General features: G+C 38.0%; 1 pseudogene; it reads left to right on the top strand.

The window, feature by feature from the left end:
• On the top strand, nucleotides 610-2,764 carry Hspd1-ps2 (heat shock protein 1 (chaperonin), pseudogene 2; annotated as a pseudogene).
• Nucleotides 2,765-6,931: the final 4,167 nt, after the last annotated feature.

Below are 6,931 nucleotides of genomic sequence, written 5' to 3'. Positions count from 1 at the left end.
CTTGTCCCCTGGTCCCCTTTCTGGAGAAGCCAGTGCCTGACATGCTGGCCATGGCATGAACAATAGGTCAATCCAGGCATTAATGCACAAGTGCTTCTTTCATTGGTGATCATGGAATTTCATAATAGATTATGAATTTTATGTTTAAATTATTACCACTAAAGCTTTGAATTTTTACTTATCTCATTTTTAAATAAATTGTATGCTTGTGTGTGTGTGTGTGTGTGTGTGTGTGTGTGTTGTGTGTGTTTGTGTGCATACTAGGCTTTTGTATACTAATGAAGGTACTCATAGTGTCCAGAAGACACTGTTTGATCCTTTGTAGCTGAAACTACAGTTGTTATGAGAAATCCAGCCCCGGGACAGGAAACAGAACTCAGACCCTCTGTGAGAGCCGTATGTGATATTAACAGCTGAGCAATATCTCTAGCCTCTCACCTATTTATTTATATATACTTGTGTTTGAAAGATTAACAATGTTTTGAGTCCTTATTAGCTTTGTGGTATTGTTGTATTAAAGCCTCTACTTGCAGAAAAATAACCACTGTCAAGCTGACCTTACATGTCAGGCCATACCTGTGGAAGAACACTAAACAGAATAGATATTTACCTTCACTAGCCATAGACAGTCTGCCTCAACTCGTGCTCTCCTGCTGCTGTCCCTCAGAAATGCTTCGACTATCCACAGTCCTTCCCCAGATGAGACCAGTGTCCCATGCACTGGCTCCTAATCTCATTCAGGCCTAGGCCAAAGATGTAAAATTTGGTGCAGGTGGTCAAACTTTAGTGTTTCAAGGTATAAACCTTTCAGCCAATGATGTAGCTGCTACAATGGGGCCAAAGAGAAGAACATTGATTATTGAACAGAGTCAGGGAAGTCCCAAAGTAACAAAAGGTGAGGTTACTGTCACAAAGCCAATTGATTTAAAGGATAAATGCAAAACTATCAGATCTAAACTTGTTCAGGGTGTTGCCAATAATACAAATGAAGAGGCTGGGGATGGCACCACCACTGTCTCTGTTCTGGCACGCTCTATTGCCAATGACTTTGAGAAGATCAGCAAAGGGAAAAATCCACTGGAAATCCGGAGAGGGGTGATGTTGGCTGTCAGTGCTGTAATTGCTCAACTTAAGAAACGATCTAAACCTGTGACAACCCCTGAAGAAATTACCCAGATTGCTACAATTTCTGCAAATAGAGGCAAAGACTTTGGGAACATCATTTCTGATGCAATGAGAAAAGGTTGGAAGAAATGGTGTCATCACAGTGAGGGATGGAAAAACCCTGAATGATGAGCTAGAAATTATTGAAGACATGAAGTTTGATAGAGGATATAATCCCCCATATTTTATTAACATGTCAAAAGGTCAAAAGTGTGAATTCCAAGATGCCTATGTTTTGTTGAGTGAAAAGAAAATGTCTAGTGTTCCGTCCATTGTACCTGCTCTTGAAATTGCTAATGCTCATCAGAAGCCTTGGTCATAATTGCTGAAGATGGTGACAGAGAAACTTTAAGGACATTGGTTTTGAACAGGCTAACAGTTGGTCTTCAAGTTGTAGCAGTCAAAGCTCCAGGGTTTGGGGACAATAGGAAGAACCAGCTTAAAAATATGGCTATTGCTAGTGGTGGTGTGGTGTTTGGAGAAAAGGGGTTGAATATGAATCTTGAAGATGTTCAAGCTCATGACTTAGGAAAAGTTTTAGAGGTCATTGTCACCAAAAATGGTGCCATGCTTTTGAAAGGAAAAGGTGACAAAGCTCACATTGAAAAATATATTCAAAATCACTGAGCAGCTAGACATCACAAGTGAATATGAAAAGGAAAAGCTGAACGAGTGACTTGCTAAACTTTCAGATGAAGTACCTGTGCTAAACCTTGGAGGGACAAGTGATGTGGAAGTGAATGAGAAGAATGACAGTTACTGATGCTCTCAGGGCTACTGTAGAAAAAAGGCTTTGTTCTAGGAGGGGGCTGCACTCTGCTTCAGTGTATCCCAGCTTTGGATTCATTAAAGCTAATAATGATAAGAAAATAGGCATAGTAATTATTAAAGGAGCACTTAAAATTCCTGCAATGATGATTGTTAAGAATGCAGATGTTGAAGGACCTTTGATAGTTGAGAAAATTCTGCAGAGTTCCTCAGCAGTTAGTTATGACACCATGCTTGGGGATTTTGTGAACATGGTGGAAAAGGGAATCATTGACCCAACAAAGGTTGTAAGAACTGCCCTATTGGATGCTGCTATGGTGTTCTCCTTGCTAACTACAGGTGAAGCTGTAGTGACAGAAAGTCCTAAAGAAGAGAAAGACCCTAGAATGGGTGCAATGGGTGGAATGGGAGGGGTATGGGAGGTGGCATGTTCTAACTATTAGAATAGTTCTTAGCTTTTATCAGTGAACTATGACAGGAACCTCGAGGCAGGTTCCTCTAGGAGTCACTTGAAGAAAGTGACTGAAGAGGAGGCTGGCTGATCACTGTAACCATCAGTTACTGGTTTCTTTTGACAATATATAATAGCTTACAGCTGTTATTGGTCATGCCTACAGATAGTTCATTTTGTATTTCTGAATAAAGATATTTGTACATTCCTGATGCTGGGTGCAAGAGCCATATACCAGTGTCCTGCTTTCAACTTACATCACTGAGACATTTCTACTGTTCGTTAACATCAGGGCTGTAGTGCTGTCAGCACATGAGAAGTTCAGAAACAGCCTTTCTGTGGAGGGTGGGAACGATTGTGTACAAAGTAGAGAAGTACCCAATTATGTGACAACCTTTGTGTAATAGCATTTTGTTTAAAGTTAAAAAAGAAGAATTGATACTTGAAAGTTAGAGGTTTTACCTAAAAGCATTTTTTTCTTTAGTGAAAAAAAATTTTTATGTTTATATTTTCAAGCCAGACTTTCATTGGCTAAAAAAAAATTCATGATATCAATTCTACTATCTAGCCCTTTCTCTTTACTGCTTTATGCAAACCTGAAAACTATCTATTACTCTTCAATAGGGCCCATTTGGTATCATTCTGTTTGTGTTGCCTTGGCTCACAAATTTATTCCTATTTACATTTTATTCTCCCAATAATGTCTAGGAAGAAGGGACAATCTGTTGGCCAATTATTATCAGGCCTTATCTTCCTGGAATGCTTTCTCTCTTCATTTGTTTGTGTTTTAACATCTTTATAACAGAAGAAGTGCTTTCCTTTATTAAATTGTATATTGTCCTGAGAGTCTCTCAGCTCCCAGGTCTCTGGTGCATTCTAGAGGGGCCATGCAACCTCCAGTTTCCTGAGGTTGCCTGTTCCCATTCTTTTTGCTGGCCCTAAGGGCTTCAGTCCTTTTCCCTCACCCAATACCAGATCAGGTTCCCCTCTCCCCATTTCTTTTTATAGGCAAGGGTAAATTAGGAGAAACAATTTTACTGGCGCTTCCTTGCAAATTAAATATTACTAAGAGAGATATTGGGCAGATACTTGTACTTAGTTTATTATGTCCAGTGAAAAAGAAAGTATGAATATCGAAATAAAAAGTCGCAAAAATGCCATACAGCAATAGCAAATTTACTAATCACTCATTTATTGAACAAATATTAAATCACAAATTCTGTAGTTACTAGTATGTTAGTTTAGCAGTCAAATGTGGATGGTACACAGCTTCATATTTGATGGGCTAAGGGTTCTATAGGAATGGAAACATATCAATTTTAAAAGGAAGTATGAACAATAAATGGGGATAAAATGGTTTTCATAAAGAGATCAGAGAAGGCAGAACAGACTTCCTCAGGAGGGAATTCTGATTCTTATCAAACAACCAATTAATGGCAAAATAAATATAAAATTGAACAATTCATTTGTTCTTTGTTTAGTCAGACATCACAAATAGTATCTGTAATTCATCCTCGTTACCTCCCTGTATTTGTGACAGGAATGTAAACCTGGCTGGCATGAAAGTTGTGACTCTCCACTCTCATCTCAGTGTTGAGATGACAGTCAGCAAGCCATCTGCCTATCTCTTTTCTTTGAAAAATTCTTTTCTACTCAGCGCTGTAGTCTGTTACTGTATCATTCAGGCTATTCTTAGTCACTAAGTACTTCAATTTATAATTAGCTTGGAAATGCAGAGGCAGGTCATTAAGATGACTTAGAGGAACACAAGCTTGCACAAGTCTGATGACCTGAGTTTAATTCCAAGAAACCAGAGTGGAAGAAGAAAACGAACTACTAAAAGTTAACCTCTGACCTCACACTCTCACTGTGGTACGTCCATGCCGACACCCATATCCACATGTCAAATACATACACAAATACACACAGAATACTACTAATAAGTGGCATTTGAATTACTAAAAAGTTTTAAAAAAAGAAGAAAAAATTATAAATGTTATATTTCATAATATTTAATGTTACTCAAAATGACTCACTATTTATTGATGTACCATTTACAATGTTACTATAGAACTTATTACTAAGCACAACCACATATAGGGGCTGAGCAAGCCAAAAATAAATATTGATGCTGAACGAAAAGAATATGTTTTCAAATCTGATTTTTAAATGTTAACAATTTTAAAAATGACTTATAAATACATGATCATATATAACAATATGGATTTGTATACCTTCAATAATAAATAAACAGGGACAGTAGAGCAAGACAGCTCCTATTATACATATACATACATATGTACATATATATGTATACACACACACACACACACACACACACACATATATATATATATATATATATATATATATATATATATATATAGTGCTATATCAGTTGTAGTTTGTATGTATATGGGTCTCATGGATGACCATAAAATGTGGCAATTTCATCTAGCCTGATCCAGGACACCATTTTATGACCATGTGCAATACAACACTGACTAAGGACAGTTCCATATTTTATCACAGTGTATACATTTTCGTGTTCTGGAAATCAAATGGCTCATAAGTCATGGTTCATTTGAACATTGGAAAGACCAGAGGTGAACAACAATACCGTCAGTTCAGCACTGTGCAAAAATCATGCCAGTTTCAATTTGTGGAGTGTGTTCTTCCACAAATACAATATTGTTACACTCATCTTGCCATTCAGAGTCACTTTTCATCTCTTGTCGGGTAATGAAAGGTAACAGGGTAAGAGGATCATAGGACTGACAGCACACAGCCAGTGCTCATTTTAGAGACCATTTTATTCTTTCACACTGGGTATCTAATTTTTATAGAAAAAAAACCCTTCTATTAAGCCCCTGCTTCCTATTAAATTGTATATTAATCTGAACCATTATTGTTCCTGTCTGAAAGAATTACAGGGATGGAAATGGAAAGGAGCCTGAGGAAAAGAAGGTCTAGTGACAGGCCCACAGTAGGATCCAGCCCAAGAGGAGGTCCCAAGGCCTGACACTATTACTTAGGCTATAGAGCACTCAAAAAAAGGGATCTATCATGATTGTCCTCCAAAAGACCCAACAAGCAGCTGAAAGAGTCAGATACAGATATTTGCACCCAACCAATGGGCAGAAGCAGCTGACTCCTCTTGTTGAATTAGGGAAGGCAGAAAGAAGACTCCTGTAGGAGGACTAGCAGTCTCAATTAACCTGGACCCCCGAGATCTCTCAAACACTGGACCACCCAACAGACAGCATACACCAGCTGGTATGAGGCCCCAACACTAACACAGTAGAGGACTCCAGGACTATGTTGATTCAGAAATGATGCATCTAACCCTCAAGATACTGGAGGCCCAAGGGAGTTTAGACGTCAGGTGGAAACAGGGGGTGGGGGAAGGAGGTATGGGCTATGGAACAGTTGGAGGGTGCATGGGGAAGGAATAAAATACGGAGTGTAAAAAAGTTTTAAAAAGAAATAAAAAAAGAAATGTCTCTTTAATGTATGACCAATGTATTTAACAGAGTAATATAATATTTTGGTGGTGGTTGGGGGGGGGGGTGTGCAGAAGCTTTAGACAAGTAAAATCTGTCTAGCATGGGTTACATATACCCTGAAAAAATTCTCCATAAGAATATAAACATTATATGTGATAGCCAGTGATGCTTTATAAAGAATCATAAAACTGAGTACTGTAACTTCCATTGAAGAACAGGTCCAAAGATTTCATTTATCTTAAAACACATCTATGAGGACATGTCTACTGCGTTACACTGAAACGTGCTTTCTACTTAGACCCTTACATTGCCTGAAATGTTAACATCCTATGGATTTTCTCAGATGCTGGCATCATTACCAGCTTTTCTTATATCACACTTCTGTTAATTTATCTCTTAACCATTTTGTGGCAAGGCCATTATTAAGTAGATTCAGGGATGTGATACAGTTCAGCCTAAGTTAACCTTGCTTCACAATACTGACATGAGTTAATTTAATTCCTGTCACCAGACTTCACAAGGGTATATTGCACATTACCTCTTGTTATTGCAGTCACAAGTCATTATCTCCAAATCTCCCCCTGTAAAACTTATCTGTGGCCCCTCTTACATCTGCTCCATACTGATAAGGACAGGCAACATCATTAAATGTCTATGAAGAGAGACTCAATAAAAATGGAACTCATAAGACGTTAAAACTAGACAAAAGTTTAGATATTGAATTCTGGCCTATTTCTGCTTTCCTGTCTCCCCTTAGTCCTCCACATAATATTAGTTACTATTCTTGAAATCACAATATACTATGGTAAAAACAGAGAAAAGTAGGGCCTGCAAGATGGCTCAGTAGTAAAGGCTCTTGTGTAAGCCAGCCAAACTGAGTTTAAGCCACATATCCCAAAGTTGAAACAAAGAACTGACTTCCAATAGTTGTCATTTCATCTTTCTACCCAACACCGCGGCATATGAACACACACACTTACACACAGAGAAAGACAATAATAAGATAATGATAACTAATTAATTTTCAAAACAAAATCGCTGA

Source organism: Mus musculus, chromosome 8 (genome assembly GCF_000001635.26).
Source record: "Mus musculus strain C57BL/6J chromosome 8, GRCm38.p6 C57BL/6J".
Lineage (NCBI taxonomy): Eukaryota > Metazoa > Chordata > Mammalia > Rodentia > Muridae > Mus > Mus musculus.
This window is presented reverse-complemented; position numbering and strand designations above follow the sequence as displayed.